Below are 15489 nucleotides of genomic sequence, written 5' to 3' on the forward strand. Positions count from 1 at the left end.
GCTCTTTGGGTATAATTAATTCTCCACTACAGATAGCCCCTGATTTATGGTAGTTTGATTTACAATTTTTACTTTACCATGATGTAAAAGTGGTATGGATGGACGCTTCTAAGTTTGATTTTATTCTTTTACCTGCCTAGGAATGCTCAGCACAGTTGTCTGTCACAATGCCAGGCAGCAACCGTCAGCTACATGTCAAATGCACAAGACTAAAAAAAAAAAAAATCCCATGATCTCCAATGTAGTGTTAAGAATAAGCTAGGATTCTTAGTAGATTATATATAATCACCCACACTTTGGATTTAAGATATTTTCAACTTAGAATAAATGTGTGTGTGTGTGTGTGTGTGTGTGTGTGTGTGTGTGTATGTGTGTGTCTTATGTAGCCAAGCTGGCTTCACATTCATTGTGTAGCTCAGGATGATCCTTCTGCCACTACCTTGTAAGCTCTGGGGTGACAGGTGTGTCACTGTAGCAGTTTCCAAAGTGCTGCGGATTGACCTTGGTACTTTTTACCATAGAGGCAAGTACTTATCTCTTAAAATGGATGTACCAAGATACATATCCACAACAAATCAAGGAAGGCCTGGGTAGTGGCATTAAAGAATAGACACTGACGTCTCAGATCGCCTCAGTGGCTCGTCCATCCATCCATTCATTGATTTCTCTGTGGGAAATGCACTGTAAAGAAAGTCATAGTAAAAAGACATTGTTAACTGAGCTGACTCAGACGTGAGTGATTGTGGGGCAAGCAGAGACAATGGGTGATGGAAAAGCGGACACAGGGTTGTTGGGGTACATTGTGTCTCTGTATATTCGATTGTTGATTGCTAACCCAGCAGAGGTCTATAACTAGCCTACTAGCTGCATCCTGGTATTGTTATTTCTGTGGCCCATCACCTGTCTTATATTTTGTAAACCTTCCTTCTTCCTCTCTTGCCTACTGGGTGTAATGAAGAGCTGATGGCCAACATCTGGGCAGGAAGGGGAGGGAAGAACTTCCAGGAGGGAGAGATCTGTAGGAGAAGAAAGCAAAGGTGGGATATTTGCCAGTGAATGGACAGACAAGAACAGGAGCAAAGACCTAGAACTGGCCATGTGACAGGACACAGTGCCAGGCTTAGTCAGGTTAGGCGGGAAAGCTGGCTGGGAATCTGTGAGCTAGAACGCCTAAGCTTTAAAATATTAAAAAGCCTCTGTTATTTGTACACCGGTGGGTCTGAAAGACCTGCACTAGAATCAGAAACTGGAACGTCATGGGGCACAGCACATGGCATACTGTGGCACTGGGTTTCCCGTTCTCATTTCAAAATAGAATATGAATTCAATTGTATAGTCAGGAAATGATGGACGTGCTTTTCTGTTCACAGGAAATATGGGGAATTCTTACCAGCTACATCTGCATCCCATTGTATCTTTATCTTAGCACTCAACATTCTGAACCTGGTTTTCTTGGTTGGTTAGTTAGTGTTTCTGTCTCCCGGTAGGATGAGAATGGGCTCTTCTTGCGTTTCTCACCACCATACCTTCAGCTTTGGGGCGAGCCTCTTGTCTAATGGAGACATCCATCACTTACCTGTACATCAATCCGAGTCCACCTCGTGCCACGAGAAGGGTCTCGCCACTCAACACTCTTAGAGTTCCCTGTGTAATTAGGAAAAAACTCACAGCTTCTGACAGTGTCCAGCTCCATGTCAGCTCTCTTCCCTTCCCCTGCCACTCGCCCCCCCCCCCCCGCCGGCCCCCGACAGGGAGACTATGCCCTGTGTCAGGGGATGGAGGACTCTGAGTGTGGTGCATTTGTTCTCTATATCCCCTTAAAAGCTTAGCGGTGATTGCACGTGCAAACTCACCACTTTAACGTTCTAACTCCAGAAGGACTTTATAAAGCATTGAGTACTTGGCTTTATGTTTCTGCATCTGTACACACGGAGGCTCTTTGCAAAGGGCTCCATGTGCATAATGCAGTCCAGCTGTGGCCAGGCAGCTGCTTCCTAACTGTGCAGTCAGCTGTGGGCACGAATAGCTCCGTTCACTTCTCTCATCAGCTACACACATATTTACATCAGTTTTGTAGATTCCATTTTATTGGCCCCTATGTAAATCCTGGTAAGTACCACCCACTAGAGCCACGCTGGAAGTCAATGAAGTTGAAGATGAAGGAAACAAACAAACAAACAAACAAAAACAAAAACAAAAAGCAGGATCTGACTGTGTTTAATGTAGAAGTAAGGACTAAGTTCCTTTGGGGCCCTATAAAGTCATCATAGAGAATGACTTAGAGCAACGAAGATGTAAGGCGTTTTTTTCCCTTTAATTAACTATAATATAAATAGAGACAAAGGCTGGCGTAAGAGATAATATAAAATACTAAATAGAAGGGGGTCTCTTCTCTGAAAAAGGAATCTATACTGTTACATACATGCCCCCCCCCCACCAAGAGAGATGGGGGGATTTTAATGTGTTATTATGTAGTTCTAGCTACTTGAAAATATTTTGCTGGAAAAAAAAAAAGATGGCTAAATTAGGAGAATAAGAACAGGACATGGGTAGAAGACAAATGGGAAAATCTGGAGCTGGCCAGTGGTTCAGTGGACACGAAGCCCTTGATTGACAAGCCTGATGACCTGAAATCAGTCCTGGAATACCAGCACCCCTATTGTGAGATGGGATGCAGAGAAAGGAGGCTGGAGGCTCGTGGCCCAGCCAGCCTGCAGTCTGCTGAGGGGTAGACATGCCAAGAGGGACCCTGCATCAACATTGTGGGAGGTGAGAACTAACACTTGAGACTTATCCTTTCATCCCCGTGCAAGTTAGGAGCATGTGCAGTCTCACAGGCACACGTCATCACACATCACACATCATCACACACACAACAACAACAATATAGAGTAAACGAAAGGAGGAAGTTGAGTGTGTTTCTGACATGGCAATGGGATGATGGACCAAAGACACAGGTGGGATTCAGGTGCTACAATGAAGGCTTGCACATGCTTAGAGGCTCAGGGGCAGGAGCAGCTCCGATACTGGAGGTCCAAGAAAGCTTATAAAGGAACACACTCTTAGCAGTCTGAACAAGGCATAGAGAACAAGCCAGTAATCCACACCCATCCCGGCTGCTTCATCAGTGCCTGCCTCTGGCTGCTTCATCAGTGCCTGCCTCCAGCTTCCTGCCTTTGATGTGAACAGTGATATTTAAATGTAAGACCAATAAACCCTTTCTTCCCTACTTGTTTTTTGTTCGCCAACGAAGCACTAACTTAGACAGGACCATTTTTCCTGAGGATATTTTACTACTCCATTTCAGTAGTTTACTTTTGTGTGTGTTCAAGTGCTATTTTACATATATTTTGTTTTGTGTTACGACCTTTAAATATTTGTGTCTAGAGTTTAAATCAAATTTGGAAAGTATTGCTTCAATTCTTATTGTACCTCCTTTTCTGTAAGGTAGAGAAAATTATATATGACTAACTGATTGACTAAAAACCAAAAATGATTAAAAAAAAAGGGGGGGACACATTCTTTCCTCTGTCCATTGCCACTGGCGGATGCCAAATGCTTAATGCCATATACTGAGCTGCGAAATTCCCCATGACTTCTTGCAAGCCAGGTGAAACATCGGTATTACCACAAGACTGGATCTGAATCCCAATTCCATTACCTAATGTGTGACTTTGAGCTGACTTCTTTCTCTGGAATGAAATAAAAATGGCAGTTCTTGTGAGGGATCAACGGTTTGTACAGAAGCATGTACCAAGTGCCCCCTGCATTTTATATGGTTTGCTTAGCACTTATTTTTAATTGGCTTATAGCACAATAGGTCTCTTTATATTTTCTATGTACCCTATTTAATACTTGGAAGAGCCAGGAGTGTGAAGGCAAATGCCTTTCTCCTCCTTGCCTAGTATCTGTTAGTTCCTTTTCTTCTTGCATTCACCCCAACCCATCACCTTCTTAGTGATTCACATTTATACAGTTCCCTTTTCACTTCCTCGGGCAAGCACATTCTTCTTTTAAAAATATATTTTATTAATTTATTTATCTTATTGGGGAACAGAATAGTGATTCTGGTAAGGGCAACCTTTTGTGACCATGCTTGGTCCATTAGATATGTCCTGTTGGGGGAGCCGTCCCCTTTCTCTCTCACCTTACAGGCAGCCCATGAGAAAGGACTTTCTTGTCCCTTCAGAAGGATCACATAAATGTGGTCTGCTTCTTGCCTCTCACTGCTTGAAAAAGAGGAGTGATTTATTTGACATACTAAGTAAAGGGTCCAGATCAAGCCAGGATGCTGTTCTTTGCTGGAAAGAAATGAGGAGCTACCAGTAGTGGCTCCACACACTTTTTCTAAGCCTTTTACTCTTCACTGAGAGGGAAGTGAGCTATGGATTGTCCTGCTCCTTGGTGGACAACTACCAGCCAGACCTAAACCTTCCTTGGTGTGTGCCCTACATCATTACTAACTGGTGTAAAACAAGGATTGTTCAATGTGGTGAAAGCAACAATGGCCATTTGCTGTGCTGTACTTGGTTAGGCCTAGCCATTTATTTGTAGGAGCTCAGTTGTGCACATACCACTTGAAGCTGCCTAGGAGCTGGCTGGTCTAGAGTGGCTTGGCTGGGACAACTGACATCTTCTCCATGTGTCTCTCATTCTCCAGCAGGTCGGACCAGGCTTTTCCAGGATCTTAAGAGTTGCGGAGCCAATGTGCTTCCAACCTCTGCTACATGAAGTTGCCTATCATGCCGTTGTCTGATAAAATCAGGCCATTGAATGAGATCAGGAGCGAAGCCAACCCATCTCCCATTGCTGTATGGCTTGGTGTGTTTACCCCAGGGTTACTTCTTCCGCTGAGCCAAAACACTAGTGCACAATTCAATGGGGGAAGATTTGTTTTAGCACATGGTTTCAGGAATTTTAGTTCACCATGTCAAGAATAACATTGCAATTCTTGATGGGAAAGAGCGAGACAGGAAAGGGACAGGGACAAGATACTCTCCACAAGACAATTCTTCCCTCCCTACAGTTGACATACTTCCCCCAACTGGGTCCTGCCTACTAGGAGAGTTTCCAGATAGTGCCATCTGCTGGACGACAAGCAGCAAAGACATGAGCCTCTGCTGGGACAGATGCTGTTCCAACTACAGTATTTCCACATTGCAAGGATGAGAACAGTCTTACCTAGGGAGCCAGGGATGCTCCATACCCCAAGGGCATTCTTGAGGCAAACTCTGGAAGCTAAGCCTGAATTCTTTAAGAGGAGGCAGAACAAGACAAGAGTACAGCGCCAATGACGCATAGAAGGAACCAGAAATAGTCTAAGGTGAGTGTCAGCTTTATCTCAGGGTCCACCTAAAGCTCTAAGGCGTTCTGTGATGTTAAGTGGTGTGCTCAGTCTCCTTGTGGGAAGACAACTCTGTCCACAGAATGGGGCAGGGGGAGCAGAGAGAAGCGAAGAGCCACATCTACAGGTTCTGCAAGTCAGGAGAGTTGCTACCCAACAGTGCTCTTTCCTCCACCTACTCTGATTTGTTTAGCTGCATTATTCCTCTCAGGAACACAGATTAAATGGTTCTAATTCACAAACTTAGAGACTAGTTGGGTCTGTGCTCTGGACACACACACACACACACACACACACACACACACATACACACACACACACACACAAAGAGAGAGTACTGCCACTAATAATGGCTGGACTAAGAAGATAGGCCCCATCTCAAAGCTAAGCTTGTCCTTTCATTTTCTTCTGGAAGTATCTATAATTAGGCTGCAGAGAAATGCTTTACTTAATTCACATTATTTCATGCAATATCATTAGCAGTGCTCAGCTGTATCTTTATTACCCTTGTACATGCTTTCTCTATAAAAGTTGAGAGCAACAATGGGGTTTTTACTTATCTTCAGGAAGCCAGCCCGTTCTTTTGATGAAGGAAAAATGGCCCCAGCCCCAGGTTGCCATAGACACTGGAAAAGGCTGTCACCAGGCTGCAGCATACCTATTTCCTGGTGACACCCAGAATTAGAGGTATTGGAGAATCAAGGGGGAAACTAACGTGATGAAACAAAGGATCCCCACAGTCTCTCCTGACATGCTGCTTTGCAGAAGCAACTTCTTGCCCTTTGCCATTCTTTCCTTGCTGAAGCTGTGTGAATGGACTCAAATCCCAAGACCTTAGCCAGAAAAATGAGGCTCCTTAAGAATCAAATTTATGCATAGAACAAAGATCTCTCTTAAACTAAGTCAGTAGCTTTCTGGGGCTCTGTATTTATTTTCTGTGGTGTGTATGTGTGTGTGTGTGTGTGTGTGTGTGTGTGTGTGTGTGTGTGTGTGCGCACCTGTGTGTGTGTGTGTGTGTGTGTGTGTGCATATGCACATGCAGGTGGATGCTAGGAATCATCCATGATTTCTTTTCCACCTTACTTATTGAAGCAGGGTGTGGTTTTTTTTTTTTTTTTTTTTTTTTTTTTCTCGACTTAACACAAGCTACAGTCATCTGAGAAGAGGGAGCTTCATTGAGAAAATACCTCCATAAGATTGGCACCTGTACAGCTTGCCTTAATGAGTGATTGAGGATCCAGCCTACTGTGGTGGTACCATGCTGTGCTGGTGGCCCTGGATCTACAAGCAAAGCAGTCCAAGCAAGCAGTGAGGAGCAAGCCAGTATGCAGCATCTCCACAGCCTCGGCATCAGCTTCTGTCTAGTTTGAATTTCTGCCTTGGCTTTTCCTCAGTGGACTGTGTAATTCAGGGTATGTAAGCCAAATAAATCCTTTCCCTGCCAAGTTGCTTTTGGTTACGGTGTTTCATTACAGCACTATTAGCCCTAACTAAGACACAGAATCTCAATAAAACCCACAGCTCCCTGACAAAGCTAGTCTTCCTAGCCCGCTGGCTCTGAGGATCCCCTGTCTCTACCTTCCGAGTCTGTAATCATGGGCCTCATAGGGATCTGAATCCCAGTTCTATGGCTTTCTCGGCCAGTGCTTTAACCTCTGAGCCACCTCCCTGAGCCCCAACAAACGTCTTGGCTTCCTACAAGTGGCCCAGTGCCGGACACCTCCCTGTGCCTTCCAAGTCCCTCAGTGATTCTGCCATTGCCACACCTCTCTCTGTTAGTTCTTGAATGCGCAGAGTAACTCACAACCAGGGGCCCTGTTTAAACAGAAAAGATCTCTAGAGGCTCGTGTGTTGACAGCTTGGACCTCTGATGGTGATGCTAATTTTGGAAGGTCCTGGGACTCTGTGGGGTGGAGACTAGCCACAGGAAGTAGGTTGCTGGAGGTGTCTTTGGGAATGGTATTTCGCCCTGGTCCCTTCCTTTCTGCCTGGTTCTGCTTTTTGTTTGCCATAAAGCTAATAGTTCTGCTCCATGGCATCTAGTGCTCCCTTCCACTCTGGTATACTGTCTCGCCACAGACCCAGACACAATGGAGCTAGAGTTTATGGACTGAGAAGTCTGATACCATGAGCCAAAATAAACCTTTCCTCCTCTAAACTGGCTCTCTCAAGTGATTATCACAGCAGTGAACATTCAACACAGTGCCTTTTATGTTGTCTCCTCATAAAAGTATCTTCTTTGCTCTTTGTGTGGCTGTCTCCTTCCTTTTCTCCAAGTCCTAATTTGAAAGTTACTTTTTATGGATACTATGCCTGCCTGACATATAAAAATAATTCATCTATGCTAATTATTGTCCGTCATATCCTGTTGCTCTACCCTGCTGGTTCTTTGCAGATAATTGTCATCATGTACAATTATTCTTTATTCCCTATTTGCTTATTTATGGCTGGTCCCTCCCACCCCTAACTAGGGAGCAGGTTGAATAAAGGAAGATGCCTGGCAGAGGTGCATTCTTGCCTTGGATTGCTTTTTCCTGACACAGATGTTGAGTCAGAGGTTCAAATTACTTATTTGGGAGGAACAATAAAAAGGTAGGACAGTAAGGGAAGTCAATCAATAAAGGACAGGTTATCAAATAAGTTGCCACAGGGACAATTAGAGCCCGTAGGGACTTCTATGGAGCTGTGGAGACAGCATAGAATGCAGACTCCAGAGTTCCCCAGCCTGGGCAATGGGAGAGCCGAGGAATTATAGTCTGTCCTTTCCACCAGTCTCCAAAGGCTGTCTTAGACTGTGAGGATTCTTCAGCACTTTTCAGTCTTCTGTGTCCACGGGCAAAGTGGGATCCAGTGACCAGAGAGAACTTTTAGGTGAGGGATCTGTGAGAAGCTAGGTTCTGGCTTCTCACAGACTGGAATGTTGCCCAGCCTGTGAGGCGCTTGCTTTGCAAACATGAGGACCTTAGTTAAGTCACCAGAACCCACGGATTGGGCACAGTGATGCATGCTCGCAATCCCGGAGCAGAGGTGGCAGACACAGGGAAACTGGCAGCTCACCTGCCAGACTAGCCTGTTGGGCAAATTCAGGTCAAGTCAGTGACCTTGCCTCAAGAAATGAGAAGTGGATGGCACTGAGGGACACCTGAGACTTTCCTCTGACTTTAACGAGCAGGGGCTCGTACATATGTGTGACCACACAGAGAGATGAGTTTTGCACGTGCTGGTGATACACCTAAAGGAAAAAGAGGAGATGCACACGTCATGAATTTGGTGCTTTGTGGATATTTGTTGCACGAGTAAGCAATTGATCTATTGCTGCTGATGAGACCCGACTCCTCTGGTCTAATAGGGCAGACTGCAAGCACCCTAAAGAAAGTATGCATAGGACCCAGGGCTGGTTCCCAGCATGCACCAAGTGCCCCAAACCATCGATGCCCTACCATCTTTGCAGGCACTAGACATATGCACATATGGGAAATATTAATACACGTAAAATAAAAATAAATACATTTTAAAAAAGGCATCTGACTGGGGCTTGGAAAGACCTTGGATAAAATGTAGGCAGACAAATTTCATGTCCTTTTGGAGTCTTTTTACAGGTAAAGCTAGCCCTTTGCCTATTGGTAGGTACTTTATATATTTGTGCTAATCTGTACAAATAATCCTATGAGGAAGGTACTATTCACGTCCTATCCTACATTTTGAAGATGGAAAAATTAAAAGGTTAAGTCCTTGAGGACACTCAGCAAGTTAAACAGCTAAATATGGACTTTGAGTAAGGACCATGTTTGAACAGCTGTGTAGAAAATAAAGCAGTTTCTTTATAAAGGTAAGGGTGGTACCATAAGGGTTAGGGAAATCTAATGGAGGTGCTGGGAATCATATGGAAACACAGCACTACTCACAGATATTACAGAAAAAAACAAGTAGGGAGTGCTATATGAATGAGAGGAATGGGATGATAAGTATATTGGTTCTGAAAATTGAGACAAAGCAGACTAGTGGTAAGATGTCGGCATGGCCCAGTGAACCTTAATCTCTGTGTACAACCATATAACCACTCTTCAAATCAAGATAGCAGCTGTTTCCTTCCTTCCTTCCTTCCTTCCTTCCTTCCTTCCTTTCTTCCTTCCTAAGTACCATTGTTTTCCTTTCCAGAAAGGAACACACTCTTCTGATTACATTCCAAAGAGTAGATTTTTAAAGTCTATCTGTCTAGTTTATGAAAGGGAAAGCTATATTCTATATGCCATAGAAAGTGTAGACAGTATAACAAACTTTCATTTTTTGGAGATCATATTATAAACTCAGTTTTCTATTCTCTATTTTAAATGCATCATTGGACTATACACAATTTCCCAGTAACCACTCTTTGTAAGGTCCATATTACATGGCTTCAAATATCCTGCTGAGGAAGGGTTCAGTTCCCTCCCTGTTAGTTCTGTGTTGTTGTTGTTGCTGTTATTTCAGTCATAACTAACTGTCTTTTTGCATAAAGTTCTGCCTGATTTCAGATGTTATTCGAATAGTTATGAAAGTCTGTGTTAAACTGATATATATTCTACAAATCTGTGGTGGTTACTGTTGGAGAACTTTCCATAGACTATCACTATGCTGTCCAGTGAGTTGTGTCCATGAAAGCCTGAGTGCACCAAGTACATCAGCACCACTGGACCCTACTTCTTCTCAAGCCTCTTCAAACCTGGGTTGGGCACATAGCTTAGATGGTAAAGTGCATGCCATACAATTTTTTGTTTGTTTGTTTGGTTGGTTGGTTTTTTTGAGACAGGGTTTATTTGTGTAGCCTTGGCTCTCCTGGACTCACTTTGTAGACCAAGCTGGCCTCTGCCTTCCCAATGTCGGGATCACAGGAATGGGACACCGTGCCCAGCTCCTGTAAGGATCCCAGTTAGGTGCACTGTGCTCTTTTTAAAAAGTTTGGGTGTGATGGTGTGTGTTTATAATCCCAGCTCTGGAGCGGTGGAGACAGGGACATCCCTGGAGCTCACTGGTCATCCATCTTAGTCTAGTCAGAAAGTCATGAGCAAAGTGAGAGACCACGTCTCTAAAACCAAGGTGGAGAGCGTCTAAGGGACAGAAGCCGAAAGTGACCTTTGTCCTCAGCATAATTATTAGCATACATGCAAATACATCTGTGTGCATGGATACACACACACACACACACACACACACACACACTTTTTCTTTTTAAGACTGAAAAATAACTCAGGAAAACTGAGAAAAGCTGTTTTCTAAATTGAGCTAAGAATTCTCTTTAGAATCCATCCGAAGAACAATGCTGTTTCATTTGTCCCTTTTGGTTCCGTAATGCTTACAGATTTTGAAAAGGTGACCTCAGAAATCACTTTGGTTCAACATCTGGAACCATGGCAGGGCAATGATTACAGAAGACAAAGGAGAAGTGTCTGTGGCCTGCCTTGGAGCTGGTCACAGATGGCCTCCCCTTACATAAACCCTTCTGTGGAGGATGCTCTGTTTTCTATTCTGGTCACAGAATGGGAAAGGAGGGAGTTGACAGGTAAGCCTGTGACTTGGGCAGCATCAGAGGGTGCCTTTGTGATGACCAGCATAGCATGAGAGCTGGTAATTACAGTATCGGGCCCAGCCTGGAGGCCGGGTGATCATGGCCAACCTGACATTCAGGTCAGACTCTATTATGGTCTTCGGAGGCATGTCTCCCCTCCTCTCAAATCCAACTACGTTAAGTGATGAATACATCAGTTTGGTTGTAAATGTATCTATTATTTTTAAAGGAGACGTTATTTGGTGATGTGATATTTATTATAATGAAAATCACATTTCTGTGTCAGTCTCTCGATATCTTACAAAGAAAAATAGAAAGGGAGGAAGGATCCAGGGAAGTTGAGAAAAGCTCTCCAGATTCACACTAACAATGCTGTTTCATTTTTAAAATCTGTTAGTGTGCAGAAAACAGTACTACATCAGCTTTTGTTACCCTTGTACATAGTACCTCTGTAAGAGAAGAGAGAACCGGTGGGAGGGGAAAGAGAAGGGAATGGGAAGAAGGAGGAAGAAGGAAGTAGAGGGAATGGGAGAGCAGAGAGCATAGATTAAGAAAGGGAATAGAATCACTGCACACAGGCTATGCCCCTGGTGAACCTGTGTGTTTCCTGTCTTGATTCTCCTGAAAGTCCTTTATGCTTATTGCATGAGCTCCTCTTGTAACCTTTGTCCATCCCATAAAGAAAGTGAATTTGGTTTCCATGCAGGACTAAAGTGACAAGTCGGGTGCCAGGTATCTCAGACAGCCCAGGCTTACACCTCTGTGCAGCACTCACGGTGGATTTGGAAGGTGTTCTTTCTTTCTCTGACCTAGCCATGCTGTGAGACCAGAAATAGGAACAAATGGCCTTTTGACATATCTTTCAGGCATTCCTCTAAGTTCTCGGTACAATAGCGTGTGGCAAACAAGTCTCCAAACACATTGAACTCAAGCCATTATTTTACTGACCTGTCTGTCCAGATACATTCTAAGCATCACCAAAAGCCACACGATCTCTTTAGTGAATTTTTCTTCCCTTTTGGAAAGAGGCTCTTCACGTACACTAGGTTGGCCTTGAGTTTGCTATGCTGCCCAAGATGACCTTGAACTTCTGGTCTTCTTGTCTCCACCTCCTGAGCGCTTGGATTACAGGCATGTACTGTGCCCAGTTTCTGTGGTGCTGGGACTCACACCCAGAGCTTTATATATATTATACAAGCACCTTATCAAATGAGCTATAGGCCAACTTGCTTAGTGACTTTCTGAACGTCAACATTGCAAAGGTAGTCATCTCAGCTCTGATCAGGAACGCCAAGTGCCCTCTGTAAACACGGACAGGCGCATGATACCGAAAGCAAAATGTAGGTGGGCTTGGTTGTTTTTTATCCTCTCTCCCATTCTCCCTGCCCATTAATTGCTCTGCCCATATGTGTTTTCTATTTACCATTCCAACCCCTAGCTCAGAATCCCATTCTCTGGGTTGTTGGTTTGTGTTAATTTCCTGATGAACTCACCTCTCCACTTCTGCTGGCCTTATTTATTTGCCTCATTGAATAAATCATCCCATATTAAATGCTTGACTTTATGTAATATGAGCATCTTGCAGGCAAGGACCCAATTTTTGTCACACATACCTCTGTAGGCTGTAATATAACACTAAGTATACTACTTTGAACCTACATCTCAGTTTATGTTGGTAATAATTCAGGGAGCATTTACTATGTGTTAAGCGTCATGCTAAGAACCTTTTAAAAAGCTCCAAATATTCTTTACTAGTCTAGGAGGTAGTATCAATGTATCTAATAACAATGATATCCCATCTTTAAAATTAGGAAGCAAAAGCCATGAAAATCCAACATTTGGACTGAAGCTACATATGGCGTAAGAAGTTAAGTCATGATGTGAGTTCAGGTAGTCTGACTAAGCAAAATCTGAGAGTTTAAAATACGTATATTATATGATTACACTAAGACTAAACAGCTCAATTGGAGGAAATGGCAAAGAATGAACCGAGATGACCTTAGGATAGCGTTCCCCACTCTCATAACACTCAGACCCGTATGTCTTTACCTGTTTCTTCCCTCAACAACGTTTATTGACACTATCCCACGGACTACGCTAGGAGCTGTCATTCTGTAATGAACAGAGAAAAAATTTTTTTTGTCTCCACAAAACTTAGCATCAAAATTCATGCCAACACGACTCTCCTCCAGCAAGCATCTCTGGAGATCCTCCTTTTTGTCAAGATTGTGCTGGGACCTGAAGACACCTGAAGATGAATCCAGGCTCCTTGAGGATCTCATAAATGCTTGGGACTCATATGCAGCATTGGCATTTTAAAATGCATAAAGGAAACTAAGCTCCACCTACGTATGACTTCTTGGAGAAGATACAGTGTCACTGGGACTCTAAGGGACAAGTCTTGATATGAAGAACATGCATGGATGTGTAGAAAGATGAGAAGGCAAGGGATGCTACCTAGGGGAAAGTCAGTGCTATGAGGACCTAGTAAGCTGGTCAGTGGCAGGAGACAGACATGCAGAACATAGAATTTGGACAAGAAAGCAAACTGGGGAAGCATGAGACCCGTGGGACATTCAGAGTTCTATATAATAGATATGCATATATAAATATGTATGTTAATATACAGACTTCCGCTGTATAATAATTAACAGCAATGAAAATGATAGAAAGTGATTTTCACAAAGAAAGGGGTTGAGATGCTTCTGAAAGGCTTCCGCTCTGGGAGACTGCCTCTGCAGGACAGTTATTGCCTCACCAGGCCAACAGATACTCGGCAAGCACGTCACTGGACTTCAGGGCCAGGTCTTAATAGATGTGCAGGCGATTCCATAAGTGACGGGACATATCACAAGGTAAAGAAGTGAATAAAGGCATGCCTGAGAGGAATACTGAGGGACACTAGTGGGTGCTTTATGATGCATGGTATTTTGTTAAGGTTAATGTTTCCCAGGGGCATCATATAAACCATTGAACAAGGCAATACAAGGAAATTTTATTTCCTTCTTTAAAATAACCAGTCCCTGTGAACTAAAGAAAAATATAGGGGCGGAATATGGCAAGTTGATTATAAAGGCATCAAATTGAACACAGGGATAATGCCCTATGGTGTATTAGCAAAACCATCCGCTGTTGTTATCATCTATGTATGCTTGCTATTTTAAAGATTATCAAGTGCTTTCATGTTTCATTATCTCATATAATTCTATCACAACTCCTTGATTTTTATTTAAACTTTATTTTTGAGATTATAATATAATTACAACATTTCTCTCTTCCCCTTTCTCCCTGCAAACGTTCCAATATATCCCTTCTTGCTCTCACATGGCCTCTTTATCATGAATTGCTGTTACATGCTAAATATATAGTGCTAAATATAATGTTCTCAGTCTGTACGTTACTCTTATGTGGTTTCAGGGCTGGCCTTTTGGTATTGGATAAGCAATTGGTGTGCTCTTCCCTGGGGAAGACCATTTCTCCCACTCTCAGAATTTCTTAGTTGCCTGTAGTTCCTGTGTACGGATGAAGCTTCTTGGAGTCAATGTGCCGTGCTGGTCTTCCTGGGCTTCGTAGGCATCTAGCTGGGTAGTACTGCTGGTTAGCTCTTTCCCATGGAAACTTTCACAGCACCTTCTGGTTCCACGACAGCTGGTTTCCAGGGAGAAGGCTCACAGCTTAGTTCCAGCTCAGGGGCCTCTGGGCCTTTTGTCTGAAGTGCATGGATGGTGTCTTCACCAATAGGGACGTGCCTTCCACCTCTGGGTTGGTGGGTGGGTACAACCAAGGTCAATAGCAACAACCTGTATGTTTTCAGAGTCTGCTGGGCAGCCTTAAGCAACAGTGCAGAGGTGGGTTTTTCGTGCCTGATGTTGAGATTTCTATTAAGTGACCTTTGGCTCTTAGAGGGAGCATTGTCAGTCCAGATCAGAATTTTTTTTTTAAAAAAACTATGTATTATGTTTATATACAGACTTATACATATTATAGGATTTTTAAGGTAAATAATTAATAATAAGGATCCTTAATGATAGTTCAAACATCCTGTTATTTTACCCTCCTTCTCTAGGCTCATCTCCCCTTCCCTAGATAGAGCCCCTTTCCCTCATCAGTTCACTTGTACCCTGCTATTTGCCTCCTTATTGCTCCCCCAACCCTCTAGTCCAGCGAAGGTTCCCTTTGACTTCTCTAGTTCCTATGGTTACTCCAGGCTGTGAACTCACACCCGAATACTACAAGAGTCACCAAACTCCTCAGTGTGGAGTTTGCTCTTTCTCAATCTTTCTGGAACAACCAGGATTCCAGCACCACTATTTTTCATATTCTCCAGTAAATGTTCCCACGAATTTCTGTTGGAGGGGTTGGGGCGGGGTGACAAGGTGGCCTGTCGCATCTATTCCGCTGACAACCTAGTTTTATTTGGTCTGAAGAGTGTTTTGTTTTGAGAAATGTCTATGTTTTAAGTTTTAATTTTGAACCATATAATCACATATATGTTCCTGAAACTTACAAAAGCAGTACAGAAAAGTCCCAAGTACCCCTGCCAGCTTCTTTTTATCATCTACGTGGGTCTAGTCTGCAATATCAGTGCAGACATCTTTTT

The sequence above is a fragment of the Acomys russatus genome, chromosome 25 (assembly GCF_903995435.1).
Source record: "Acomys russatus chromosome 25, mAcoRus1.1, whole genome shotgun sequence".
Taxonomy (NCBI): domain Eukaryota; kingdom Metazoa; phylum Chordata; class Mammalia; order Rodentia; family Muridae; genus Acomys; species Acomys russatus.